At 36.8% G+C, this 14,222-nt stretch overlaps 1 non-coding gene across 1 annotated transcript; it reads left to right on the forward strand.

Annotated features, from left to right (window-relative positions):
• Positions 1 to 13,841: 13,841 nt before the first annotated feature.
• On the forward strand, positions 13,842 to 13,975 carry LOC115515140. Its single transcript, XR_003969192.1, has one exon. It is a non-coding gene; the product is annotated as a small nucleolar RNA SNORA70 (small nucleolar RNA).
• The last annotated feature ends 247 nt before the right edge of the window (positions 13,976 to 14,222 follow it).

The following is a 14,222-nucleotide window of genomic DNA, read 5'->3' on the forward strand; positions in this document are numbered from 1 at the left end:
AATTCATAGCAATAAATGTTTATATTTGTAAGATTTCAAAATCATTGACATAAATTTATACCCAGAAACCTATAAAAAAAAGAGAAAATTAATTTCAAAGTAAACAAAAAGGAGGAAATAATAAATATGAGAAGTATTCAATGAAAAAAAGTATAAAAACAACATAGAATATCAGTGAATCAGGGGTGCCTGGGTGGCTCAGTCGGTTGAGCGTCCTGACAGTGGCTCTGGTCATGATCTCAAGGTTCGTGAGTTCCCGCCCCGCATCAGGCTCTGGGCTCTGTGCTGACTGCTCCGAGCCTGGAGCCTGCTTCAGATTCTGTCTCTCTCTCTATCTGCCCCTCCCCCAATGGTGCTCTGTCTCTCTGTCTCTCTCAAAAATAAATATATATATTTGAAAAAAAAGAATATTAGTGAATCAAAATTCTAGTTGTTTGAAAGATCAGTAAAATTGAAAAATCTACAGTTAGACTGTTGAGGTAAAAAGGGAAGATATAATTATTAATAACAGGACTCAGGCAAAAGATATCACTACAGATGATGCAAACATTAAAAGGATAACAAAGGAATAAAATGAGCAAGTTTATGGCAATAAATTTTCAACTTATTTGAAATAGACAAATTTCCTGGAAGGTACAAATCACAAAAGTTACTAGTGAATCTTAACAAACATGTAAAGGAGAAATAATATCAATTCTATACTATATTATACCTATGCTATACTACATGATACCATCTCTTCTTGAAAATGGAAGACTTTTCCCAAATCACTCTATGAAGCTAACATTACCCTAATACCAAAGCCAAAGATAACACAATGAAAAGGGAACTACTTATCATTATTTCTCATAAACATAGATGCAAAAAAATTCTTTACAAATGCTTAGCAAGCCGAATTCAGCAATATATGTATATAAAGAGGATTAATCACCACCAAATGGGATTTAGCCCAGTAATACAAGATTAGTTCAACATTTGAAAATCAATTGTTGTAATTCACCATGTTAACAGCTTAAAAAATGGAAACCATATGACTATCTCAATAGATGCAGAAAAATCATTTGACAAAATTCAACACCCATTCAGAGAAAAGTCTCTCAGCAAATCTAGGAAGAGAATGAGGCTTCTTCAACTTGACAAAAGACACCTAACAAAAACCTAAAGGTAACATCATACTTCATGGTGAAAATTTGAATGTTTCTCCCCATAAGTCAGGGAATGAGGTCAAAATGTCCACTCTCAAAATTTCTATTCAACATTGTATTATATTTCCTAGCCAATGTGATTAAAGAAGCAAAGGAAAAACACATACAGACTCTAAAGAAAGAATTAATGTTTTTATTTATGAGCAACATGGCAAGTTATAAAGAAAATTTTATTTATTTATTTGTTTATTTATTTATTATCTATTTATTTTCTTACAAAGAAAATTTTATATCTACAAAATATTAGAGAAAAAGAGAGCTACAGAAAAGAGAGCTAAGTGAGTTTAACCAATTTGCAGGATACACAATCAACATACTAGAATCAATGTATTTCTATTTCACACAAAAAAATGGACATTGATATTTTCAAACAATGACACATAGGAGTGCCTGGGTGGTTCAGTCAGTTGAGTGTCTGACTTGATTTCAGCTCAGGTCATGATCCCAGGGTTGTGGTATTGAGCCCCACCTTGGTCTCCATGCTGAGTGTGGAGACTGCTTGGGATTCTCTCTCTCTCTTTCTCTCTCTCTCTCTCTCTCTCTCTCTGCCCCTCTCCCCCACTTGTTCTCCCTCTCTATAAAATAAAAAAAAATAATAATTAAATAAAAATAAAATAAATAAAAATATAAAAACAATGCCATATAAAATACTTAGGAATAAATTTGACAAAGTATGTAGGAGAATGCCCTGTATCCTAAAGCTACAAAATAGTTTTGAAAGAAATTAATGGAGTAAATAGAGAGTTATATTAGCTTCCCACATCAGAAGACTAAAGTATACTAAGTTGTCAATTTCCCCACATTGATCTATATATATTCAGCACATCTCAATCAAAATCCCAACCGACTTTTTAGGTAAGAAATGACAAGCAATTTCTAAACTTTACATGGGAAAGCACATGACAGTGAATAGCTAAAACAATCCAAAAAAAGAAACACAAAGTCAGAGGACTTATACTACCCGATTTCCAGATTTAACCCTAGAGCTTTAGTAATCTAGACAGTATGGTGTTTGGATAAAAACAGACATATACATCAATGGAACAGAATGAGGAGTCTGTATAGATCTAATTGATTTCCAAAAAAAGTGCCAATTCATTTTCAACAAATTTGGCAAGGTAATTCAAAGGGGGAAAAGATCTTTACAATAAATGATGTGGAAACAACCAGAAAACTATATATATATTTATACACACACATACACTATATATATATACACATACAGTATATATATACAGTATATATATATATATATATACTGTATATATATATAGTAAAACCTTGAATTGTGAGTAACTTGTTCTGTGACTGTTCTGCAAGATGAATAAACATTTCTAATAAATTTTAATTTGACAAATGAGTGAGGTCTTGCAATATGAATAGCGTGTGATGCTGAATGTCACATGATTATAACTGAGACAATGGTTCTCTCTTCTCTCTCTCTCTCTCTCTCTCTCTCTCTCTGAGGGATTATGGGTGATTGTTTCCCATGCTTGGCTTCAGTCTCAGACTGTGGTGTTTGGCAGAAATCAGTGATTTTTTAGAACATTGGAAGGTTCCCATAACTGGCACTAGTGTATTTTTGTCACTTCAGAGTACCTATGGACAGTCCTTTGCTTCCCATTCAAGAGTAAGCTTAGGAATGCTTTGCTTCATTCTAGGTCAGGCTGCCTGCAGATATAGACCTTTTCTTCTGCTGCCTTATCGCCAGTTACATTAAATAGAGTATATGACAAGAGTCTATTAATACTGTACTGTAGTCAACATCTGTGCAAGCATATACAATGGCCCATGCAGAAAAAGAGTCCATTGAGCCAATAGACAGCAGTGATTCTGTTAGTGAAAGTGAAAGTTGTCCTACACAATAACCCTGCTCTCTCTTGTCTCCTGCACACCAGTCACAAAGGTTTGCAAAGGTAAGTACAGGTAATTTGTTTATTTTTCTTTATATTTTTTATTTCCTTTATTATTTTGTATTATATTACAGTTTTGTAGTCATTTTTATATGAATATCTTTGGGTTGTGGAACGAAGCATCTGAGTTTCCATTATTTCTTATGGGGAAATTCACTTTGATATACAAGTGCTTTGGATTACAAACCTGAATTGATCATAGACCTAAGTTAGAACTCAACCTACAATACATCTAGAAGAAAACATAGGGAAAAATGTTTTTCCCTTAGTGACCTTAGATTGGGCAAAGATTTTTTTTAATAGGACCTAAAACCAAAAAGCAAGAATAAAAACTTAATAAATTGGATTTTACCAAATTTAAAAATTTGACTCTTTGGGAAACTGTTACAATAATGGAAAGGAAAACCAGAGTCTGGGAGAAAATATGTACAAGACACACATTCCCTAAATGCCTTTTATTCAGAATATAGAAAGAATTCTCACTGCTCAGTAAGAAGACAAGTAAAACAACTCTGTAAAAAAAAATAACAAAAGATTTGAAAAAATTTCAAAACCAAAGATACATAAATGAAAAGATTTTCAACCTCATTATTAGGCAATTTTGAACTATATAATAAGATAGCACTAGTATTGCTAAGATTAAGAATTGATAGTAAATGGGTGAATAAAACTGACAAAAGTCATCGAACTGAAAATTTGAGATTGATGCATTTTATCACACAAATTACACATTTTTTTTCAAAATATCTACTTTAAAAGGTTCCATGATTACTAAGATGTTAAGTTGGAAAAGCTGGTTGGGTCATTCATCTCTGAAGTGAGAACTTTCATGCTTACCATTTCAGTGTCTTCCAGTGTTTCTAAGCACTGTTAATATCATGTTAATAATAATAGTGGAGTAGAAGTAGTGGTGGGCAAAATAGTGAAGAGAGAGTGCTTTCGGTACATGTAAAATATGTCCTCCCAGTTTCCTTGCTGATTTAATCTGTCTTGTTGCTGAATCTGATATGGGTTAAGCAGTTTTATAATAATTTGTGTTATTGACACTTTCAAGATGAGAAGGATCAATGACAACGATCAAGAGACATCTTGAATGGTGAAGAATGATCAATCTTTATGCTGCTGATAAAATGTCTGTTCTATTACAAAATGACTCCACAAAGAAGAAATGATGTTAATTTTCAACCTTACTCGTCAAAGCACAAATAAGGAGAAATTTATTTTAAGTCAATTTATTGTGACTTATCCAATTAGAGCTCTTTAAATTGTTTTTTGTTTTTGTTTGTCTCCTAAATAGGAAGCAATGAAATAGGAAGTCCAGGACTGGTGAATTAATTCCATGATGCCATTAGAGACCCTGGCTTTTTCTTTTTGCTCAGCCTGCAATTCGATTCTTCATGAATGTCTTTTTAGGGTAAAAAAAAAAAAAAAAAAAAGTGGCTGCGACATCTCTTGCATCACATCAGTGTTCCATGAAGGAAGAATGTTTTTTGTTTCTGCTTATTTTTTTTCACGCAGTAAGAATATTAAGAGCAAGGAGTCAGTGGCATTTGTTCACCTGCTTTTATTTTATTTATTTATTTATTTATTTATTTATCAATATATGAAATTTATTGTCAAATTAGTTTCCATAAAACACCCAGTGCTCATCCCAAAAGATGCCCTCTTCAATGCCCATCACCTACCCACCCCTCCCTCCCACCCCCCCATCAACCCTCAGTTTGTTCTCAGTTTTTAAGAGTCTCTTATGCTTTGGCTTTCTCCCACTCTAACCTCTTTTTTTTTCCCTTCCCCTCCCCCATGGGTTTCTGTTAAGTTTCTCAGGATCCACATAAGAGTGAAAACATATGTTATCTGTCTTTCTCTGTATGGCTTATTTCACTTAGCATAACACTCTTCAGTTCCATCCACGTTGCTACAAAGGACCATACTTCATTCTTTCTCATTGCCACATAGTACTCCATTGTGTATATAAACCACAATTTCTTTATCCATTCATCAGTTGATGGACACTTAGGCTTTTTCCACAATTTAGCTATTGTTGAGAGTGCTGCTATAAACATTGGGGTACAAGTGCCCCTATGCGTCAGTACTCCTGTATCCCTTGGGTAAATTCCTAGCAGTGCTATTGCTGGGTCATAGGGTAGGTCTATTTTTAATTTTCTGAGGAACCTCCACACTGTTTTCCAGAGTGGCTGCACCAGTTTGCATTCCTACCAACAGTGCAAGAGGGTTCCCGTTTCTTGACATCCTCTCCAGCATTTATAGTCTCCTGATTTGTTCATTTTGGCCACTCTGACTGGCATGAGGTGATATCTGAGTGTGGTTTTGATTTGTATTTCCCTGATGAGGAGCGATGTTGAGCATCTTTTCATGTGCCTATTGCCCATCTGGATGTCTTCTTTCGAGAAGTGTCTATTCATGTTTTCTGCCCATTTCTTCACTGGATTATTTGTGTTCAACCTGCTTTTAAAGAGCTTTCTGAGAAGCCACACATAGTAACTTTGCTCACATTTCATAAGCTAGAAGAATGTCACTGGCCGTGCCTGCCTGCAAGGAAGACTGGGAATTTCTTCTTTTCTTCCTTTCTTTCTTCTTTTCCTTTCCTCTCTTTTCGACTCCTTTCCTCTCCTTTCCTTTCCTTTCCTCTTTCTTGATCAGGAGACAATATCACAGCAATAAACGGGTTCTGATGGTAAGAAAAAAGGGAAATGGATACGTAATGGTAACAAAGTATCAGCTACAGGCTCTCTTCCCTGCAATCAATGGAAGGCTTTCCTTGACTGGCTGTCAACTACTGAAGACATTGTATCTGTATACAAAACTTTAACCTAATTAGGTTTTGAATCTTTATAGACCTAGAGAATAATTCAACCATATCTACAGTAACTTCTGGTTTTCTTTGGTGTAAACTTTGAAGAAAAAGTGAAAGAATTGGTCTCCTGAGGTGTGGAATGGCTGAGGTCTCTCTCCATCAAAAATAAAGATTGTATTTCTTCAAGTTCTCCTAATCTTGACTTGTAAAACATTAAAGAAAAGGATTTCCTTTTTTCAAAGAAACACATGGGTTAGGTTACCCTACTTATGGCTTTTAAATATATGTCTGAATTGTGCCTACTCAAAATGCCAATTCATCAAAAAACTGCACGAAACACCAATTATGCAATATTACTTTTTTTTTTAAACAAGTATATGGGTACTTGATAAATAGCATCCTGGGATGTTCATCAATGAGGAATTTTAATCTAACATGATTTCTTAGTTTGTCTCAAAAAAGAATTAATTTTTCAGTCAATGAATTGTGAAGTAATTCATTTACTTTAAAAAGAAGGAGAAACATTTTCAAAACCAACTGTGATTTTTGAAAAAAAAAACATAGATACATTTTAGAAACAATGAGGAGCACAGAAGCGTTGCTGCAAATGAATGAAGCATGATGAAAGGGGGACCTAGAAAATCTGGATTTCGTTCTTTATTCTTCTACTCTGATTTTCTAAGACTTGCAGAAATTTACTTTGACTCTACATAATGTCAAAAACATCCAGATGCGAAATGAAAAAGGTTTTGATATCTTTTAGACATAGCTTTCATCTATTTGCACTTCAATTTTCTTGACACTCAGAAAAGCAATGCCTGTTTCTTACCCACTGTGAAGAGATTTTCTTTTAAAGTTTGAATTCTTTAGCCAAATTGATTTCATTGCATGAACAATACACAATTTTTACCATGAGGAAAAGGATTCTATTGCCATCATTTTGGACCCCTTCTTCTTCTGTTCAAAATCAAAACAAGTTCCCAAATGAAATAAGCTTGGAGCTGTTGTAATTAATAGAAGTTTGGCTTGGAATAGGTGAAAAGAAAAGCAAAGGGAAATAAAATTAATACCTATTGAGTATGCTGGGAGTCAGACAACCTGACCTAGTTCGGTCATTAACTGGGTTTGAGGTGTTGGACAAACACTCCCATGGATGGACCTCATGTTTCTGTTACAACATGGGGTTGTAATACAACTGATACCTAAATTTTATTTATTTTTTTTTAAACTCTTTTTTTTTAACGTTTATTTATTTTTGAGACAGAGAGAGACAGAGCATGAACAGGGGAGGGGCAGAGAGAGAGGGAGACACAGAATCTGAAACAGGCTCCAGGTTCGGAGCTGTCAGCACAGAGCCCAACGCGGGGCTCGAACCCACGGACCGTGAGATCATGCCCTGAGCCGAAGTCGGACGCTTAACCGACCAAGCCACCCAGGTGCCCCTGATACCTAAATTTTAAAATGTAGGATCAGTTTGGGGCACCTGGGTGGCTCAGTCAGTTGAGTGTCCAACTTTGGCTCAGCTCATGATCTCGAGGTCTGTGAGTTCAAGCCCCGCCTTAGACTCTGTGCTGACAGCTCAAAGCCTAGAGCCTGCTTTGGATTCTGTCTCCCCCTCTCTCTTTGTCCCTCCCACACTCACGCTCTGTCTCTCAAAAATGAATAAATGTTAAAAAAAAATTTTTTTAATGTAAGATTAGTTCATTTTCCAGTGGTACTGTTTTCTCAAAGAGAAATGTGGATATAATACTGAGCCAAAATAACTTCCTTTGTGGTTATATTTATAAAAATGATTCATATTCTTCACGGAGAATTTGACTGGGTCTCTCAAAGCAAGGCATCACTTGGGTTTGCAGTCAGCCATAGCTGAGCTGTTCAGCTTGAGCTGTTGAGCTGAGCCTTGACTGACACATCTCACCTAAGTCCTGGAAAAACTAAATGAATTTATGAAGCTTGTGTATGGACCAGGCTTGAATAATTGACTCACTAGAGTCAATAATTTTGCCAGTTAACTAAACAGTAATTATATTTGGCATTTTCTTAGCACATACTTTTTTTGCTAGGCACTGAGATTTTTATATATTATCTCAAGTCTGCAGAACAAAAACTCAAAAGTGGTCATTAGCAGTCCTATTAGAGGAAACCAATTCTCATAGAGGTTAAGTAATTGCCCATGTCCAACTAATTGTTAAATCCCAGAGATGAGATTCAAACTCTGCTAGACTTCAAACCCCATGCTCTTTCTTTCACATACTTGAGCCTCAGTCAGTCCTCAGCTTGGAGGGGTATGAGGTTCCTTATAGGTCATTTCTCAGGTAACACTGCCTTTGGCAAAATTTAAAATCCTTGGCATTTCGAAAGTGATATGAAACTCGTCGAGTCCCTGGAAAGTGTAATAAAATACACAGGAGTAGAATGTTGTTTAAAAAAGCCACAGAGCTCCCTTAAATGAGAAGACTAGGCAAAGGATTACAGATGGGTTAACAATTTGAGCTGGGCTTGTGAAGGAAAAGGAGGGTTGACAAATTGGGTAAGTAGAGGCAGATGGGACATTGGGAATTTTGCAAGAGACACTGAGATGTCCCTACCCACAGAAGCACGGAGGGAGTTGTAGTTAAGTTGGGCAATAATATTCAAGGGAAAGAAGGCAAAGCAAGACTTAATGTGTGACAATTACCCCAAGCCTTCTGATAGATTCTTCATAGTTAACATTTTGAGGCCCTTTCAGTAGGGAGGGAGGGTGTCAAGATAAAGAGTGTGTGTTTGAATTATTTGACAATGACAATCCATTGAAATCTTTTGAACAGAATGTAATCAGATTAGTGGCAGGTTTTAGAGAGATTACTCTGTCAGTCCTCTGCCAAATACATTAATCATATAGGGGAAAAGTTGAAAGGAGAACTGTTAAACTGTAAGTAGAACGCTAATCCGTGGACACAAATCCATTAGATATACAAATGCTTTCCTCAACTCCACCTCACAAGCAATGATTTGCATTTTTTTTCTCATTTTTTAGGGCTATTCATTACTTTTTAATTTAAGACAATTATTTTAATGAATAACAGCTCATATTTTCTAAGTACTTATTTACGACTATTCTAAGTGCCTTATATCCATTTTTTCAATGTATATGAAGGCAGATAGTTAGCCTTATTCGATAGAAATGGAAACTGAGATTTAGACAGATTAAGGCACATGCCCAAGACCACACAGCTGGTAAATTCTGGTGCTGGCATTTATACTTAGCTGTGAATCCAGAGATTTTGTTCTTAACCACTGTGCTACCAAAGAGTAGGCCAAGGAAAGAAATGTCTTGCCACTTTGAGAAAAAGCTCATTTCCTTTTAGTGAAGTTGAAAAATTGACTTTTGAGGCCTAGATACTGAGAGAGCTAACAGAATGTTAAGAGCACTCCTGATATTAGATTGCTAGAGATAACTCTTTGGGTAGAGAGCCAATAAAACAGGCCCACCAAGAAGGAAGAAAGCTTCAAAGTTCTATTTAAAGGAGATCCAGTGAGAATCACTTTGAAAATAGGAAGTGGGGCCAAATGATTCAGTGAAGCACATCAAATACCCATTGTGCTTCCAAAATCAAGATCCGGCTGAAAGAACTGAGGAGAATTATGGGGGAGTCTCTTTGTGAGCAGGTGGGTGGTGCCACAATGTGATAGGTTAAGGGGAGAATGTGTTAGAAGGACTGACTCATTCTACTCCCTGCTGCAGCTATTCTGAGTTTAAAGATAAGGTTTAAGCATTGAACTCAATTTGCTGTTAAGGTGACTTGTTGAGAGCTGAAGATAATCACAACTGGATCTCAAGTCTCTGCTAAATAGGCTCTTAAGTGACATTATCCACAGTGTTGTGGACACTCATGGAGACCAAAATGTTTCCATTGTAGTTCCAATACCTGCAAAAGATCGGGGGTTGTTTCAGGTGGCTTTATGGAGTGTCATTCTAGCAAATTCACCATTGGTCCAATTGCTGGATCTGTGGCACTGAAGGCTAGTTTATCATAAGGAGAAATTGCACTGGAATTTATTCATTCTATCCAATTGTACAGGGTGCTGATTTATAAACCAAAATTCAGTTATTAATTTTAAAACCTCAAATCCTTCATGGAATGATTCAAAATACAAATAATGGGAGGGTGGGTGAAAATATGGAGAGAACAGATGGTCTAGATTCAGAAACAGACAAAGCTGTTTCTGAGAACCCAGTTTAGCTAGATGACCTTGAGCAGCATCTTAACAGCTCTGAGTCGCAGTTTCTTTTGGGAAATGGAGATGATGTTATGGAATAAGGCTAGTTTGACTCTAGAATACTCAGCTCAAAGGGACATGGTGGGGAGAATCGTAGCCTGCTAAAGCTGGCCCCAGCAATTACAGATGTTCCAATACTCAGGGTCCCAAGAGAAGCAGCTGTCAGGTATGAGTTAAGGTAGGTGTATTATCAGGAGTCTTAATTTGGCGGTTGGACTGTAGCAGTATGAGTAGATCCTTTCCATTTTAGAAAACCCTGGACTGCAGTATTCTTCACCCCAAAGTACAGAATTGTCAAGACATTAAATCAGGTCTTTGATCACATGGCACTGATTTCAATGTCTGGTCCAAGTGATAGAAGAAGAATGGCAAAATAAGGCGGGTAACCAGGACAGTTCTAGATGGAATTCTGTGCAGTGAACCATCTATCATCATCATCATCACCACCATCATCATCATTGGAGGAGAGTCCCTGGTGCATCCAATCTAAGCCCTAACATTTGATCCAATTCCTTCTGTGTGATGAAAGCAAGGTTGTTATCTTTCCCGCCAATTGTACAGCTAACTTTGGTCAACTGTCAAAGATCAAATCAGGGAGGCAAGGCAGAGTTTCTTAGCATCAGCATAAAAGACATTGGATAGTAATGAGGCTCGAGGGGAATTTTGGAAAGTGCCCCAACTTCATAAGGAGCATCTCTTCCTAGCGCCAGTAAGGTATCAGTTGGGACCACTTGTATGTTGGATCTAAATAGCATTGGTACTGCACCCTCTCCCAATTTCTCAACCTATAGAAGTCACACGCCAAGATTTCTCAGAATATTTTTGTATTTTCAACGACATATTTTTTTCTTTTTTCCTTCCATCCCTTTTCTTTCTTTCCTTCTTTTTCTTTTATTTTTCGATACCTCTGTTACATACCACAATGGCCAAGATATGAAATCCAGTCCATTCTTCAAGTTTAAAATACACCTACCCACCCCCCAACACACTCTCAAATAAAGTGATCATGACCCTGGTAGACTTCACTAGTGATTTTTGGAAATGAGCAAGAGGATAGGTTCACATAATAGCATGAGAAAAAATAAGTATAATGGATAATTATCTCATCTGGAGATTTCATTACTCTTCCTCCTCCTTTCTCATTCCTCTTTATTTATCTTTTTCCATTTCATTTTGGGTGCAAACTCCCAAAATTACTCTTTTCTCAAACAAAAGAGCTTTCTTCCTCATCAGTTACAACATCCTTTATTGATGTTTATCCCCTCTGCTAAGTTCTTGTCTTTCTAAAGGGAACATAAGGCAACTTTTGAGGAGCATGATCTCACTACGAAAAGTTCTTATTTGACCAAGAAAGACAGTAAAATAAATTTGATCTTAAGTACTGGTGACCAGGATACTCTGGTGCTCAAATGATTCAGAAATTTTCTTGAATGATGCCAAGAAACACTTAGCAGGTTTTTAAAAAAGCCATTTCCCTTCTTTTTAACATTTTAAGCAAACGGCTTTATGAGTGCAATGTTACCTAATGATAATAAAGTTTAAAATTGTCAACTTTTAAGCTGATCTTGTGTGGCTCAGCCAGTTGAGCCACTTGGTTTCGGCTCAGGTCATGATCTCAAGGTTCATGAGTTCCAGCCCTGCATCAGGCTCCGTGCTGACAGTATGGAGCCTGTTTGGGATTCTCTCTCTCCCTCTCTTTCTGCCCCTCCCCTGCTCTCTCTCTCTCTCAAAATAAATAAACTTTAAACATTTTTTAAAAAATAATCAAATCTAGCTTTCCTTGTGTTTATTGCATTTTCGATGGAGGTCGGAACATACAGCGTTTACAAAACACTGTGTTCTCATCAGCAACACTTTTTGATGAAATATCTATTAGAATATGATTTTTTCTGCAAAGAATTCCACAGGAGACCAGAATCTATTTTATTTTCTTTTTGTTAGGTTCAGTTTCTGAAAGATACTTTTTAACCCTCTCCCTTGATTCTGAGAGTGGCCCTTATAAAAAATCAGTGATTCCCTGTACTCTGGCCATTGCTTCTGAGAAGTACTATGATGGTAACTTTTGTCAATTGTTGCTGCCAATATAAATGGAGGCACAATCGACAGGGATCCAAAAATATTGCTTCTGATTTTGTTGTGCAGAAAAATGTGATTAGTGTAACCAAAATTTTTGCTGATTCTGCCAAAAATAATCTGTCTCTGTGCAACAGGAAATTTCACTTTTTTAATACTAAGAAATTTATTTTAAAACATTTTTCATATCATTGGTATTTCTAAAGAAAGCAAAACAAGTCAACTTCATGAAGAAAGATGTAATTCTCAATTTTTAGGAGGATATTTTGAAGCATTGTAATTTTTTTCTATTTCTCTTTATAGTTCCATCAATTTCTGACTTATTTATTTTTTTAATTTAAATTTTAGTTAGTTAACATGTAGTGCAATATTGGTTTCAGGAGTAGAATTCAGTGAGGAAAATTCACTTTTGGGATACTTCATCATGATGGTGGCCAGCAGTATATTTTAGAATAAAAGTTACCTTATACTACCACATTAACAGCAAAACATTCCAGGTATTGAAAACTAGGAGGGGAGGAGATGAAAAGATAAAGAATAAGTAAAATAGTAGGGTAAAATAAAAGAAAAGGATACAATATTGTACCTCAATGTTTAAGCATAAAACTGACTGACTTTTTATAGAAGTTTCCTCTAATACTTAGTTACAAATCTTTTTGGTGATTTAAAATACAGCACATCTTTGCACGTATCTTCCATTGGTATATCCTGGAATTGGGGCACTTGGCTGGAGAAAGTTGATACAACATCACAAAAGAAAAGATAATATAAAACTAAAAATTGCTCATGCATGTTCCAATAATTTCCTGTCAATGAACCAAGGCAAAAGCAAACCTTTCTTGGGATCACTGTAGTTTGAATGGCACATTCAGTCACTGGCCAAAAACTTTGTGTGTCTGTTTTCTTTTCCTAAGATTCCAGCACATTAACTAGAAGAAACGATGAACTGTTTGGTGGTCCATAATTCCATTGGTGGATTAACATGCTTAATCATGCATACTTTTTCCACTTCAATTCCGAAAACATTAAAGAAACATCAAGAGTAATAAAATAGCTTCAAAACACACAGCATAATTTAAACAATAATTCCCATATATAAAATAGATCCCTGCCATTTGTATCAGTGATGGGGCTGCAGCTGTGCTGCCTTATAAATCATCCTCCAAGACAGAAATGAACAAAGCAGGACCAGACCATGGACTGAGGTGAGATGGGGGAAGCCTAAGACAGTAAGGCTGCTTGCTTCTTTCTTTCCTCTTGGGAAGGGAACAGGAGACCAGATCAATGAGTATGTGACAACCTGGAAGCCCTGCCCAGGCGTCACAGCTCTATGAGATAAGTGTTGTCCACAGCCCTTTGGGGGAAGAGGTCTTCTCGGGTCAAGTGGAGGTTGCCAGGTTCTTAGTTGGAAGGATGGTGGAAGCTGATACCAAGAACTGTGGGAATATATCTGGTAGAGATGGGGAGGAAGAAGAAAGACTGAAGGCCTCAGCTCCCCAAGCCGGCCAGCTGAACCCTCAGGGATAGCCACTAACCCTGTAGAGAGCTAGAAAGCCACAGAAAATCAAGGGTCTTCTGCAGCCAATTAAGTCGACTGTAATCTTTCCCCATGGGAGCCTGGTGTGCAATGGCTGCAAACAATAGCCTCCTTGGTAGTGTATGCAGCCTGTTGAATGTATGGGTTGCCCTAAGGAACCTTGGAGATGGCCCTTTCCAATGGACATTGATGTTTGACCTCATGCTATCTCCAATCTAGGCTCCAGACAGGTATGCAGGGTGCCTTTGGAAAGCCATAGGGCACAGTGATCAGGGTCCACATTGGCCAAGCATCATGACCATCTGTACCAACTTGCAGAACAAGGAGCATGTGACTCAGGCTCTACGTAGGGCCAGTTCCCTGGCTGCTAGAAGATCCATATTTCCAAGAAGTGGGGCTTTACTAAGTTTAATGTAGAC

This window comes from Lynx canadensis, chromosome B2 (genome assembly GCF_007474595.2).
Source record: "Lynx canadensis isolate LIC74 chromosome B2, mLynCan4.pri.v2, whole genome shotgun sequence".
NCBI lineage: Eukaryota > Metazoa > Chordata > Mammalia > Carnivora > Felidae > Lynx > Lynx canadensis.